Raw genomic sequence first — 14,879 nt, forward strand, 5'->3', positions numbered from 1 at the left:
TAAGATACAAGCAGTGACCTGGCAGGACCTGAGCACTCCCCACACCACAGCCAACTGGCGGGAGGAAAAGAATCAGAGTGGGGAGGGAGTGGAAGCACAGGACTGCTAAATAACCAGCCCTATTAATCCACACCAGGAACACAGACACACATTGCATGGTGTATTGGATATTAGAGAAACAAGAAAGTAAAATCCGAGATGGAGACTGGGAGCGGGTCACCACAGGCTGCTCCTCTGGGACAAAAGCAGGTACTTTAAAGTCTTAAAGGGACAAGGGCTACACAGGTGGACAAAATCATCCCGGCACACTCAGCCCAGTAGGCTGGGAATCTTAAGGAACTTCAGGTACCCTAATGCCCTGGGTGGCAATGCAGGTGTGAAGCCCCTCACAGTGATAGGCAACCTGCCATTCATTCACCCCCACTGGCACTGCAAGCAAACTGGCTGACCCTCCATTGCTGTGGACCAGCTGGGGAGCAGCTCCACCCAAGGCAACCACACAGAGTCTTCTCCCAGCATGCAGCTAACTGGGACAGACCCAGAGGCTGCCACCAGCATGCCGCTGCCTGGCACATACAGAGGAAGCCAGGGCAAAGTCTGGAAGGCAGGAAGGGGCACCGTTCTCACAGGAGAACACACCCAGTGCACCTGAGATACCTGGCAGTGCACTAGGCCATCTGGATGGCCTCCCTGTCCACTGAAGCTCATGGAATTAACACAGAGACTGCTCCCTGTGTGCGGGTAACTGGTAAAGGCAGTGGAGAAGGTCAAGGCAACCATCACGCAGAAAGAGACTTTGTTCTCCCAGCTGACACATGCGCCACTTGCTGGTGATCACTTCTGTCACTGTGAAAATGTAGAAGAACCTGGTGCAGTCAAAAGTCATTGAAACAAAGGCAGAGAGAAGGCCTGGTGAGGTAGATATAACCCATCTTCCTAAAGAAGAATTCAACATAAAAGTCATGACCATGCTTATGGAGCTGCAGAGAAATATGCAAGAGTTAAGGGATGAAGTCCAGAGGGAGATAACAGAAATGAAACAATCAATAGAAGGACTTAACAACAGACTGGATGAGGTGCAAGAGACTGTTAATGGAATAGAAATCAGAGAACAGGAATACAGAGAAGCTGAAGCAGAGAGAGATAAAAGGCTCTCTAGGAATGAAAGAATATTAAAAGAACTGTGTGACCAATCCAAATGGAACAATATTTGCATAATAGGGGTACCACAAGAAGAGAAAGAAAAAGGGATGGAAAGTGTCTTTGAAGAAATAATTGCTGAAAACTTCTACAAGCTGGGGAAGGAAAAAGTCTCTCATACCATTGAAGCCCACAGATCTCCCAACACAAGGAACCCAAGGAGTACAACACCAAGACATATAATAATTAAAATGGCAAAGATCAAAGACAAGGACAGGGTATTAAAGGTAGCCAGAGAGAGAAAAAAGATCACCTACAAAGGAAAACCCATCAGGCTATCATCAGACTTCTAAACAGATACCTTACAGGCCAGATATAAATACCTCAGGGAATTAACCCAGAGACTGCTCCCTGTGTGCAGGACCTCCTTCTGTTTCATTGCATTAAATATATCTGCATGATATATTTAATGCAATGAAACAGAAGGTTCTTGAACCAAGAATACTGTATACAGCAAGATTATCATTTACATTTGAAGGAGGGATTAAACAATTTCCAGACAAGCAAAAGTTGAGGGAATTTGCCTCCAACAAACCACCTCTACAGGGTATGTTAAAGGAACTGCTATAGATGGAAGCACTACAAAGGCTAAATAGATGTCACCAGAGAAAATACAATCACACCAAAGAAAGCAGACCAACCAAATACTAACTAAAGGAAAAAAAATAAAATCAGCTATCCACAAAAGCAGTTAAGGGAAACACAAAAGAGCACAGAATAAAACACCTAACATATAAAGAGTGGAGGAGGAAGAAATTAGAAGGGAGAGAAATAAAGAATCATCAAATTGTGTGCATAATAGCATAATAAGTGAGTTAAAGTTAAATGGTTAGATAGTAAAGAAGCTGCCCTTGAACCTTTGGTAACCATGAATCCAAAGCTGCGATGTCAGTAAGTACATATCTGTTAATAATCACCCTAAATGTAAATGGACTGAATGCACTAATCAAAAGACACAGAGTTATAGAATGGAGAAAAAAGCAAGACCCATCTACATGCTGCTTACAAGAGACTCACCTCAAACCCAAAGACATACACAGACTAAAAGTGAGGGGATGGAAAAAGATATTTCATGCAAACAGGAGGGAGAAAAAAGCAGGTGTTGCAGTATTTGTATCAGACAAAATAGACTACAAAATACAGGAAGTAACAAGAGATAAAGATGGACATTACATAATGATGAAGGGGTCAGTCCATATAATAATTATAAATATCTATGCATACAAAGGAGCACTGACATATGTGAAACAAATAGTAACAGAATTAAAGGAGGAAATAGAATGCAATTTATTCATTTTAGGTGACTTCAACACACCACTCACTCCAAAGGACAGGTCAACAAGACAGAAATATGTAAGGACACAGAGGCACTGAACAACACACTAGAACAGATGGACTTAACTGACACCTACAGAACTCTACACCCCAAAGCAGCAGGATACACATTCTTCTCAAGAGCACGTGGGACATTTTCCAGAACAGACCACATACCAGGACACAAAAAGTAGCTCAGTAAATTCAAAAAGGTTGAAATTCTACCAACCAACTTCTCAGATCACAGAGGTATAAAATTAGAAATAAATTGTACAAAGAAAACAAAAAGGCTCACAATCACATGCATGTTTAACAACATGCTCCTAAATAATCAATGGATCAATGACCAAATTAAAACAGAGATCAAGCAATATACGGAGACAAATGACAACAACATCACAATGCCCCAACTTCTGTGGGATGCAGCGAAGGCAGTTCTAAGAGGAAAGTATATAGCAATCCAGACCTATTTAAAGAATGCAGAACAATCCCAAATGAATAGTCTAAAGTCACAAGTACTGAAATTGGAAAAAGAAGAACAAATGAGGCTCAAAGTCAGCAGAAAGCGGGACATAATAAAGATCAGAGAAGAAATAAATGAAATTGAGAAGAACAAAAAAATATAAAAAATTATTGAAACCAAGAGCTGGTTCTTTGAGAAAATAAACAAAATATATCACCCCCTAGCCAGACTTATTAAGAGAAAAAGAGAATCTACACACATAAACAGAATCAGAAATGAGAAAGGAAATATTATGATGGACCCCACAGAAATACAAAGAATTATTACAGAATACTATGAAAATGTACATGCTAAAAGGTGGTTAACCTAGAAGAAATGGACAACTTTCAAGAAAAATAAAACCTTCCAAGACTTTCCATGGAAGAAACAGCAAATCTAAACAGACCAAGTTACAGCAATGAAATTGAAATGGTAATTTAAAAAATTAAGCAAGAACAAAATTCCTGGTATAGATGCACTCACCACTGAATTTTATCAGACATTTTAGAGAAGACATAATACCCTTTCTCCTTAAAGTTTTCCAAAAAATGGAAGAAGGGGGAATACTTTCAAATTCATTCTATGAAGCCAACATCTCTCTAATACCAAAACCAGGCAAAGACATCACACACAAAAAAGAAAATTACAGACCAATAACCCTGATGAACATAGATGCAAAAATACTCAACAAAATATTAGCAAACTGAATTCAAAAATACATTAGGAGGATCATGCACATGATTAAGTGGGATTCAGCTCAGGGATGCAAGTGTGGTACAACAATCGAAAATCCATCAACATCATCCACCACCACAACAAAAAGACTGAAACCACATGATCATCACCATAGATGCAGAAAAAGCATTCAACAAAATTCCACATCCATTCATGATAAAAACTCTCAACAAAATGGGTGTAGAGGACAATTACCTCAACATAATAATGGCCATATATGAAAAACTCACGGCCAACATCATACTAAACAGCGAGAAACTGAAAGCTTTTCCTTTAAGGTTGGGAACAAGACAGGGAAGCCCACTCTCCTCACTTTTATTCAACATAGTTCTGGAGGTCCTCACCACAGAAATTAGAAAACACAAAGAAATAATACTCATCCAGATTGGCAAGGAAGAAGTCAAACTGTCACTATTTGCAGAACGACATGATATTGTACATAAAAAACCCTAAAGACTCCACTCCAAAACCACTAGAACCAATATCTGAATTCAGAAAAGTTGCAGGAAACAAAATAAGTACACAGAACTCTGTTGTATTCCTATACACTAACATTGAACTAGCAGAAAGAGAAATCAGGAAAACTATTCCATTCACAATTGAATCAAAAAGAATAGAATACCTACGAATAAACCTAACCAAGGAAGTGAAAGCCTATACCCTGAAAACTACAAGTCACTCTTAAGAGAAATGAAAGGGGCCACTAACAAATGGAAACTCATCCCATGCTCGTGGCTAGGAAGAATTAATATAGTCAAAATGGCCATCCTGCCTAACCAATCTACAGATTCAATCCAATCCCTATCAAAATACCAACAGCATTCTACAACTAACTGGAACAAATAGTTCTAAAATTCATATGGAACCACCAAAGACCCCAAATAGCAAAAGCAATGATGAAAAGGAAGAGTAAAGCAGGGGGGTTCTTGCTTCCCAACTTCAAGCTCTACTACAAAGCCACTGTAATCAAGACAATTTGGTACTGGCACAAGAACAGACCCACCAACCAGCGGAACAGAATAGAGAGTCCAGATATTAAGCCAAACATATACAGTCAATTAATATATGATAAAGGAGCCATGGACATACAATGGGGAAATGACAGCTTCTTCAACAGATGGTGCTGGAAAAACTGGACAGCTACATGTAAGAGAATGAAACTGGATCACTGTCTAACCTCATACACAAATGTAAATTCGAAATGGATCAAAAACCTGAATGTAAGTCATGAAACCATAAAACTCTTACAAAAAAACATAGGCAAACATCTCTTGGACATTAACATGAGCAACTTCTTCATCAACATATCTCCCTGGGCAAGGAAAACAAAAGGAAAAATGAACAAGTGGGACTATATCAAGCTGAAAAGCTTCTGTACAGCAAAGGACACCATCAATAGAACAAAAAGGTACCCTACAGTATGGGAGAATATATTCATAAATGACAGATCCAATAAAGGGTTGACATCCAAAATATAGAGCTCACACACCTCAACAAACTAAAAGCAAATAACCCCATTAAAAAATGGGCAGAGGATCTGAACAGACACTTCTCCAAAGAAGAAATCCAGATGGCCAACAGGCCCATGGAAAGATGCTGCACATTGTTAATCATCAGTGAAATGCAAATTAAAACATCAAAGAGGTATCACCTCACACCAGTTAGGATGGCCAACATCCAAAAGACAAACAACAAAAAATGTTAGTGCAAATGTGGAGAAAGGGGAACCCTCATATACTGCTGGTGGGAATGTAAATTAGTTCAACCATTGTAGAAGGCAGTATGGAGGTTCCTCAAAAAACTCACAATAGAAATACCATTTGACCCTGGAATTCCACGCCTAGGAAATCACCCTAAGAATGCAGGAGCACAGTTTGAAAAAGACATATGCACCCCTATGTGTATAGCAGTGTTATTTACAATAGCCAAGATATGGAAGCAACCTAAGTGTCCATCAGTAGATGAATGGATAAAGAAGAGATGGTACATATACACAATGGAATATTATTCAACCATAAGAAGAAAACAAATCCTACCATTTGCAACAACATGGATGGATCTAAAGGGTATTATGCTCAATGAAGTAAGCCAGGTGGAGAAAGACAAGTATCAAATGATTTCACTCATATGTGGAGTATAAGAACAGAGCAAAAACTGAAGGAAAAAAAACAGCAGCAGACTCACAGAACCCAAGAATGGTTTAACAGTTGCCATAGGGAAAAGGACTGAGGAGGATGGGTGGGAATGGAGGGATAAGGGGGAAAAAGGGGCATTTCCATTAGCACACATAATGTGGGGGGATCACAGGAAAGGCAGTATATACAGAGAAGACAAGTAGTGATTCTACAGCATCTTACTACACTGATGGACAGTGACTGTACTGGGGTATGTGGGGGGGATTTGATAATTGGGGGAGTTTAGCAACCATAATGTTGCTCATGTAGTCATACATGAATGATAGCAAAATAAAATTTTAAAAAAAGAAGCAAGGAATGTATTCCTTGGAGCTTGGTGCCACCAGGGTTGGTTAGAAGTACTTAATAACACTGAGAGATCCAGTAAAGTGGAAGAGAATCATTCTGAGGTCTTTCCAATAGACAAAATCTCCAGTTTGTAAGGTTTGATGCTTAAAGTATTCATACCCTGTAGTGTGGGGTGAAAATCTTGCTCTACCAAAGCATTGATTTTTTCATAGAATAAATTAAGCCTTAACAATATTCCAGGTATCTCTTCTTATCACCTATGAGTCAAACAAGGCAGAGAGCACATGCGATTTTACATCCTATGAGTGTCTCAATGGGTGAGAATCTACACGTCAAAAAAGCGGCGGCGGAGGGATCTGAGACTTAGGAGCACCAATGGCTATTCTTTTGGTCAGGGTATATGGGGGATCTACAAATTTCGCCATTTGCATCTTCAGAGTGCCATTACTGTATACAAATAGGCCAGATTGAGGATGTTAAGCACAGGGAGAGTAGTGAAACAGGCCAGAAAGCACTGTCTTGTCAAAGGATCTGGGCAGGAACATCGGTTCACCGACAGGTGGGAAATTTCAGAGGGGTTCCCCAGACAGGGGTCATCACTTACAACTGAAGAGGCATTGGCCTGTGTACAAGGGGAGACCTCATGTCAGTGAGAAAACATACAACTCATTCCTAACACATATTTATATCCATGAGGTGGAGTAAATGCATGAACCCAATTTTCCACACATGAATGGATCCAATGGGCAACTTGAAATCCCCAGAGGCAGCATGTCAGGGGGAACAATCAAGGAAGACTGTCATCATGTCAGTACACCCATGGTTTGATGCATGCACAGAATAAGTGGAAGGTTAGAATTTCTGGTAGGGTGGATTGTTATTTGGACCAAACCAGAGTTCCCTCCTTTCATCCCAACAACAATTATTAAATTTCTAATGTCGTTTTTCCTTTCCTGGGGCCAATTGCACAGTGTCCCTGGTCAGTTTTTCCAAATCATCCCTTGTGAGAACATCCCTTGGAGCATGAGAGAGGTGTGGCCATTTGTTCCCTGGGCAGCACTGTTTTTCATGTAAATATCACCAAGGTGGCTTCCTTTGTCCTTCAGGGATGACGTCTAAAATGCCCAGGTGACTTAACTCCCAGAGCCACCGGTGGAAGTATGACATCTAATATATTTGAGATTAAAGAGATGAGGAGAAGGCAGGAACGGTAATCCTCTTTGTGGTTTACTGAGTTGTATTACTAGTGAACTTGCAGGCCTCAGAGCAGCTGGAGAATGTCCTGCCCAGACCCTGAGACCATCCTGGGGCTCAGGTCCCACTGACCAAGAGGTGGGAATTCTTACTCCTGTGTCCAGCCCTGGACCTTGGGAACGTATGCTTGGCTGAAGACTTATTATTATAAAACCTTCAAGCTTTTCCTATTGCTGCCGTAGTCTCTCAGGTCAGCCCTCCATTCCCTCTGCATCGGTTAGAAGAGTTTCCTGTACATGGCCACGGAGAGTCTAAGGTGATCTTTTGGTGTTAATTACTTGTGAAGGGACTCATCTGGATCCAAGTAGTTCCAAAATAACACATCCTAGGAATCAAACCTGAGCTTGAAAAGAAAGCCAGCTGTGGAGGTGAAATACATCTACTCAGAAAACTGTAAGTCACTGATGGAAGGAATTGATGATGACACAAATAAATGGAAATCTATTCCATACTCAAGATAGGAAGTTTAATATTGTCAAATGGCCATCCTGTGCCAAGCAATTTACAGATTCAATGCCCTCCCTATCAAGTACAAATGTCATTTTTCAATGAACTAGAGCAACTAATTCTGAAGTCATAAGGAATGAAAAATTACCCAAATATCCAGAGCAAATTTGATAATGAGCAATGCTTTGGGTATTATGCTCCCTGACTTCAGGCTATGCTACAAAACTACAGTGATTCAACCAGTATGGTCCTGGCTAAGGCCATCGCACAGATCAGTGGAACAGAATAGAAGCTTGGATATAAACCTATGCACATATGGTCAATTAATATATGACAGTGAGCCATGAATATAGAGTGGGAAAGACAGTCTCCTAAACAAATAGTGCTGGGAACACTGGACAGCTACATGGAGGAGAATGAAATTATATCACTGTCTTACACCAAACACAAAGTAAACTCTCAGTGGATTAAAGATCTAAATGTAAGGCAGGAAACAATAAGTCTCTGAGAAGAAATTACACGAAATAATTCCATGAATTTCACCATGAGGAATTTCTTTATGGATTTGTCTCCCCAGGCATAGTAACTAAAGCAAACAGAAATAAGTAGGACTACATCAAACAGAAAAGCTCCTGCACAGTCGAGGAAACTCTCAGCAAAACATAAATGCAGCCTAAGACATGGAAGAATGTATTTCCAAATAATACATTTAACAATGGGCTAATATCCAAAATGTATAAATAACTTGTACAGTTAACACCAAAATAAAAAACAAATGATCCAATTTAAAATTGGGCCAAGGACCTGAACAGATATTTTTCCAACAAAGATGCACAGATGCCAACAGAAACATGCAAAGATGCTCAACATCACCAAATATTAGGGAAATTCTGCCCAAAACCACAGGGAGGCAAGACCTCACACCAGACAGGAGGACCACTGTCTGAGCAACAAGAAATAACAGACATGGGCAAAGGGTGTGGAGAAACGGGAAACCTCCTGCCCTGTTGGGGGGGATGTAAATTGGTGCAGCAACCGTGGAGAGCTGTATGGGGTTCCTCCAAAAACTAAAAGTAGCATGACTAAAAATATGAAAAAGAGATTGAGGACAGGGAAGGTTTACCAACTCATGGGAGCAGTGTTTCAGGGACACGGTGATCCCAGGAGTAAGACACTAAGAGTTCATATGCCAGCACAGTGTCAGGGGGTCTGTGCCATTCAAGGTGGGCTCACAAGGAGCTGCTCTGCCTGCCATAAGTTCAAGAATGTGACAGGGGACACAGATCCGCAGACAAGGACTGGGATCTGGATGCTCATCACCCCCTGAGCACAGTCCCTGTCATCTACCTGCTCCTTCCCAGGTTGGGCCAGGACTTCACTATGAAATATTCTGCCTCATGAATATTCAAATGAGATGAGTTACACCAGGTTAAGTAGGGGCATGTCTGTGCCATGACAGCATCACCCCACAACTGCACCCTCACTACAGAGCCCCGAAAGCACCACCCCTCACCATGGACTGGAGCTGGAGAGTCCTCTCCCTGCAGGCAGTAGCTACAGGTGAGGAGCTCCCCGTCCTGGGGCTAAGGAGGGGACAGAGCCAGTCAGGGGTACGTCATCCCCTCCCACCCCAGGTCCAGCTGGTGCAGTCTGGGACTGAACTGAAGAAGCCAGGGGCATCCATGAAGGCCTCCTGCAAGGTGTCTGGATGCACCTGCACTGGCTCCTGCATGAGCTGGAAAGGCAGGCCCAGGGATAAGGGTTTGAGGGGATGGGATTGATCTTCCTTAGAAATGGAAGCACCAATACGCACAGAATTTGCATGGCAGAGTCACCCTGACCAGAGACACGTCCAGGAGCACAGCACACATGGAGCCGAGCAGTTTGAGACCTGAGGACATGGCCGTGTGTTACTGTGCGAGAGACACAATGTGAGAACCCACATCCTGATGTCTGAAACACTTGGAAATGCTTCCTGAACAGCTGGGAATCCTGGGTTGGTTGCAGGTCCTGGGGATGTAGGGCTTTCCTTGTCACAGTCTCCGAGTACCTCTCAGCTGAGAAGAAGGCACACTCAGAGCAGCATGACCACCTGACTCTCGGCACTGGGTCTCACTTCCCAGCTGTCAGGCCAACGGCACTCCATGACCTTCCTGCAGGGCCATCCTGCTGATATGGGAGAAGCCATGCATGGGCAGCGGTGCCAGGTCAAGCTGAGGCCACATCTGGAACTCCATCTTCCGATTTCTCATCTGTGGTGGGTTCCAGGGGAAGCACATCCCATGGGCCACAGTCCTGCAGGTGTCCCTGGCCCTGAGGCAGCCCCAAGGGTCATCACACAGCTGGGAGCTGGGAGGGGAGATTCCTGATGTGAGATGCTCTCCTGGCACCTACTCATTTCATACGACTGCTAAGGGAAATTATCCCACACAGAGCATAAAACAAAATGCATTCACCTTAACCCTCTGTGGTCAGAAGGCTGCATTCAGATTCACAGGGCTGCAAACACAGTGCTGGCTTGCGTACACCCCCTGGGACACCCAGGGGACTGTGTTATTTCTCTTCAGCTCCTAGACCTGAGTCCTGGCACCTGTGGGCTCACGGCCCCTTCCTCCACCTCACAGCCAAGGCATTTCTTTGTCAACAGGGACTTTACCCACTTCAGCTGTGACCCAGCCTCCCTCTGTCTTCCCCTGTGTGGATAAAATGAGAGTTTCTGTGGCCAGGATTCTCACCTGGTCCTGGTTGGCTAGCTCACTGCACACCTGTGGGCAATACATGGCTGTTGACTCTGTATGAAGTGGTCCACCCAGTGCTCTGGGCACAACACGATGGCAGGGCTGCAAGGCTGCAGGAGAGCAGGGCAGAGGCTGGAGTGGTGGGAGCATGAGGACAGAGGCCCAGAGAATGACTGTGCAGACAGAGAGGCCCAGAGGTTGGCTGTGCAGGACGGCTGTGCATAGCAGCCCAGAGGATGGCTGTGTGGGTAGAGTGGCCCTGAAGCAGAGATGGGCTTCCTGCCTGCAGACTCGCTCTGACTGACCTGCCACCTGGAAATAAAGTTGGGTATAACCCTTTCACCCCCAACGTTTCACTGTCAATTTCTTTGTTCACATTGAATCCACAGCGAACTTGCCTGGGGCTGAACCCCATTGGCAAGACACCCTGATAAGAGCTGTTTGATCACAGGAGAAGCCACCCAGATTCTCCATGGCAATATTTTAATCTCAGTTTCTAAGTTAGTTATACCCAACACAGTATTTTTGTCACTAAGTTAATATTCACTGGTTCACAGCATATTTAGTTCCCTTCAGTCTGTCCTCATGTTCCCAAATTTTCTCAGCAATCTCACATGCCAAATACACTCATCACATCCCAACATCCCCAAGGGCCAGGCTATTAAAGCATAAATTCAAGTCCAAGTTATTATAAATATCATCATCTCATCTCATCATCTAAGGTCTGCCTCAGGTTCACCTTCAGTAGCGCTGACATGAACGCTGTTCACCAGGCACCAGGGAAGGGGCCACATTAGGCCACTTCCATTAGTACATGAGGTGCACATGCCAGCCTGGCTCTAGGAAGGGGCACATCGCCATCTCCAGAGACAGCACCAAGAGCATGATGAGTCTGCACATGAGCAACCTCACAGTCAATGCCTCAGAGTTGGGTAAATGGAAGTTTCCAACCGGAATTTCTGCCTGGCAATGATATTAATATGCATATAAAGCATGTTTGCACATCACTGTTTTGTTTACTGCTGCAGAGCCCCAGTCTTTCACAGGACTGTCGGTCTGGGCAACAGGTGCAGAGGAAATGTCCATTCCCTCCTCCCCTTCATTCCTGGTACATAATTGGCCAGCCACCTGTCAGTCACCAGGGACCTGCCCATGGAGTTACTCCCAGAAGAAGGGCTGGGAGGAAGGGGTGCCTGCCATAGCTAGAGGGACAGAGCTGGGGACCATGGCCAAGTGAGACTGTGTGGACAGCAGTGGGAGACAGACTGAGCCATTAGATTAAAAAGCCTTCCCCAACCTCTCACCCTGTTTTTATTTTGGTGTCATCAGTTTATATAGACCATGCTCCAGGCAGGGCACCTCCTTCCTCCCAGAGTCACTGTTTGGCACAGTCAGCAGGATCTGGTAAATCCGAAGAACGGTCCTCATAGGTGCGATGTTTCAGTGGGGTTCCCCTATGGGTGGTCCAGTGAAGTCAATATGGGCTGTAGCCAATCAGGGACATCTGCCTCTGACATTCGGAGAAGTCAGGAGAGCCTGGCAGGAATACACCACGTGACAGAGGTCCACAGCCACCTGGAGACTATATGTCCTCGGACATTTTGACACAGGCCAGTGATGGCTAGTCATTCTGGCACCCTGGGGACAAGGCCTGGAAGCTGGCCTTCTGTGTGTTCCTGGAGTAACAGTATGAAGTCCCCCAAATAACGGAAGTGTATCCAAAATGTCTAGAAGGAAGAGCACCTTATGCGGAGCATTGTCCTATCGCTGTGGCCAGTGCATGTGCTTCTCATAGCCCCACATTAATGCATCTGTAACTCCCCTAGGGAGAGGGTGAAGGTCTGGTGTCCTAGACCAGGATGGAGCCCCATTCCTGCCACTGTCCTGTCACAGGGCCACTCTCTTGCATGCATCTTACCTGAGGGACGAATACTGCCACTACTTGCCAATAATGATATTGGTATCATTGAATCAAGTATCTTACTGCCCTTAAGGTGATTCTCTTCTGCAGTCTTTGTGGGTCAGGCAGTCCCTCTAGTGACAGCTGTTCCCTCCTGAGCATGCCTGCAGACCCCTGCTTGTTAAGGGGCTGGCTGTTACTGGAACCTGTGAGCTCTGGGCTCAGTCTGAGTAGGGTCTGGAATGCACCTGGACCCTCTGGGATGAGGGTTGTCATGGTTTTCCTGATTCTGTATCATAGTTTCTGTTGTTATTTGTATATTGTTGATCTGGTTAAAGCGGTCTAGCTTTCTCACACAGGGGCTATTGCAGAAGATTAGGTACATGTAGTTTTTGAAGTGAGAATTCTGGAAGGGTGGATTGTTGGGTAAATGGAAGTTTTCAACCAGAATTTCTGTCTGGCCCTCATAGTGATATGCATATAAGGCCCTGTTTGCATATCAATGTGATGTTCACTATGGCAGAGCTGCCAGTCATCACCCGACAGCCGGTCTGCAGTAAGGGTGGACAGGTAGCCATTTCTCATCCCTTCTGCTCCAGATCTGTAATTGGTTAGGAGCCTGCCAGTCTCCAGGGACCTGCCCACGGGGTTACACCGTGAGGCAGGAGTCAGCAGGGGGAAGGGAGCCCATTACAGCGGGAGAGGGAGAGAGCTGGGGAGCAGGGAGGGGTGAGGGGGATGGAGGGCACTGGGAGAGAGACTAAGATGTGAGAAAGAAGAATTTTCCACATCCTCTCACCCTTGTTTTCCTTTAGTCTCACCACATTCATAGAGAGCTTGATCTTCTTGGGGACACACTTCCTCCCAGAGCCGCCCCTGGCCAGGTGTTACTGTGCAGGACAGAGTGGGGGTCATGTGATCCAAGACACCAACCTGCCTTCAGGGAGGTAGGACCGGCCGGGTACAGGCGGCTCAGGACACCAGGGGGCGCCCAGGAGCCGCAGAGCCGGATCCGTCCCTGCAGCTGATGCAGGTGGAGTTCAGGGCTGGCTTCCCGTCAGCATGGGGACTTCCTGTGCATATATTTTCTCTCCGCAAAGAACCCCTCTGGAGTCAAGATTGTGCACTTCCTACTTCAGTCTCTGAATCAGCAGGGGTCACTGTATAGGAGGAAACATTCCCACATGCACAAAAGTTAGTCTGCTCATGTCCCTGACAACCAATTAATTACTAAATCTTACATCAATCAGCTCACCGCATCAGAGAGGTCAGCTGGCCTGCACAGTGCAGCCCAGAGATGCTCAGGGACCTGTGCTCCACCAGCAGCTCAGGAAGTGCCCGGTGGACATCACACTGCAGATGCCTCATGAACCCAAAGCCAAAGGAGAAACCCCCTGGCAGGGTGCTTATGGTCTTGGCCCCACATGGACATCGCTGGTGGGAGTGGACACCATGCAGGGCAGGGCACCCAGAGTTGCTTCACAGGGACATCCAGTCTGATCGGGAAACATGGAGAATGACGGGAAAGGAGACTCCCCAGAGGATTACTGTGGGTCAGGGGGAAGGGGTGAGGGTCCTACTCCCTGGAGGGCTTCTGTGCTTCCCATCTCCCACTGGCATCCAGGGAGGGGAGCTGTGCTTTCTATCATATTTAAACTTGTGGGCAGAGGGAGGAGGAGGGAATGAGCCTTGGAGTGTCAGCAGTCAGATGTCAAAACAGAGCCTGAGGATGTATTAAACTGAAAAGTATAAGAAATGGGGGGAGATAAGAGGTCATTATGGGATGGCAACAACCTGGGTCCACTGAATATAGAGGAAAGTTCATAAGAAAGCAAGAGATTATAATAACAAAATAATGCAAACAATGGAATTAGCAAGGGGTGTGACCCAGTCTCAGGAGGAAGCTGTCTATTACTCACGGTCAAGAGCTTGTTCTCAAGGTCCTGCATCAGCCATGTTCATTCAAACGTCAGAGTTTTCTGAGAGCCCAGGTTGAGGGGCTCTGTGGCAGTAGACTTCTGGGTGTTCAGAATTATAAATTGATGCTTTAGTATGTGAAATGAGCTGAAGTTTGTTTCATCCCCAAATTTCACATCTTGAATCCTAATACCCATAGGGATGGGTCAGGTGATGGGGTGTTTGGGAAGCACTGAGGTCAGGAGGCGGAGCCCCATGAGTGGGGTTTGGGCCCTCGTGAAACAGCACTGAGGAGGCTCCATGTCCCCTCCCTCCACGTGAGGTCACAGGAAGGACAGCCCCCAGGGAGGAGGTTCTCCTCAGTCACCCAACCTCTGGCACCTGATCCC

The sequence above is a fragment of the Manis pentadactyla genome, chromosome 11 (genome assembly GCF_030020395.1).
Source record: "Manis pentadactyla isolate mManPen7 chromosome 11, mManPen7.hap1, whole genome shotgun sequence".
Classification (NCBI taxonomy): Eukaryota; Metazoa; Chordata; class Mammalia; order Pholidota; family Manidae; genus Manis; species Manis pentadactyla.